Source organism: Schistocerca cancellata, chromosome 6, assembly GCF_023864275.1.
Source record: "Schistocerca cancellata isolate TAMUIC-IGC-003103 chromosome 6, iqSchCanc2.1, whole genome shotgun sequence".
NCBI classification, from domain to species: domain Eukaryota; kingdom Metazoa; phylum Arthropoda; class Insecta; order Orthoptera; family Acrididae; genus Schistocerca; species Schistocerca cancellata.
This window is the reverse complement of record NC_064631.1, coordinates 194019816-194021296: the sequence shown is the minus strand read 5'-3', so window position 1 is coordinate 194021296 and position 1481 is coordinate 194019816. Positions and strand designations below refer to the sequence as shown.

Sequence of the window (1481 nt, the reverse complement as noted above, 5' to 3'; positions counted from 1 at the left end):
AGCAACGGCCTTGCCGCAGCGGATCCACCGGTTCCCGTGAGATCACCGAAGTTAAGCGCTGTCGGGCGTGGTCGGCACTTGGATGAGTGACCATCTAGGCCGCCATGCGCTGTTGCCATTTTTCGGGATGCACTCAGCCTCGTGATGCCAATTGAGAAGCTACTCGACCGAATAGTAGCGGCTTCGGTCAAGAATACCATCATAACGACCGGGAGAGCGATGTGCTGACCCCACGCCCCTCCTGTCCGCATCTTCCATTATTGAGGATGACACGGCGGTCGAATGGTCCCGGTAGGCCACTCGTGGCCTGAAGACGGAGTGCTTTTTTTTTTTTTTTTTTTTTTTTTTACTACATCTTCAGACAGGGTGATTTTTTCCACAACGTACCAATTCTAGTGATTGATCGATGGGAGGATACGGAACAAGGAAGTCTAATGATCTTTCGTCGGGAAATACATCGTTTCCATGCAGGAGATTATTTATTCAGTAATACTTTGTTACAGAGACTGCGGTCTAACACGCGCTGCACCATGCATCCACATTATAGTGTTACAGTATATTGTTAATTTTTACTTTATGGACCGTCTCACAGCAACTGAATAACACACAGTCTAAGTTCCATACGCGTTTCGCCTTTTTTTTTTTTTTTTTTTTTTTGCAAGGCATCTTCCTGTTGCTTTTTTGGTATTGTTCTTCTTCTAAATGCCAATTTGCTGTTTTTTCCCACATTTCACAGCACTATGAACTTGACACTTGTTTCGATGCAATGTTTTGTTTCAAAAATTGAAGATGACATTACAGTGTGCTTCGTTTCCTCCTAGTGGGTGATACTGTTCCTCATACGTCATGCCCCAGCGACCTCTCCTGCCATAGTAACTGCTAATGTTGTGTCCGATTCACTTCTCTTGCTAACTCACTTTGTAGTGGTTGTGATACAGCATTTTATAAATGGTTCCTATTTTGAATCGAGAGCTTGCCGACCTGGTGCTTGCTTACGGAACGGAAAATGGCAATGGGCAGTAAGGTTGTATGAGGAGACCTATCCCCGCCGACAACAACCACACATTCAGGGTTTGTAGCATTGTTTCTCCGTTTGTCTGAGACAGAATCGTTTCAGGAAGCAGCAGATCATCAGCAGGTACCCGAAATGTTCTGACATCAGACTTGGAGAAAAATGTTATTAACTCTTTGGAAGGCGACCGCCGTGTCAGCACCAGGCAGTTGGCCTGCCATTACAGACTAAGCCAGACGACCGTTTGGAACATTCTCCATGACAATTGTTACTATCCTTATCACTTTCAGCGTCTTCAGTGTACACTAGCGACAGACATTCCATATAGGGAGCAGTTTTGTCACTGGTTTCTTCACCAGGCAGCCACGATTCCGGGATTTGAGTCATCCATCCTATTCACAGATGAGGTCACCTTTACGAGGAGTGGTATTTTCAACTTACATAAGTCACCTCCGGCATAGTACTCGGA

General features: G+C 45.4%; 1 pseudogene; it reads left to right on the top strand.

Annotated features, from left to right (window-relative positions):
- Positions 1-118, top strand: LOC126089896 (5S ribosomal RNA; annotated as a pseudogene).
- Positions 119-1481: the final 1363 nt, after the last annotated feature.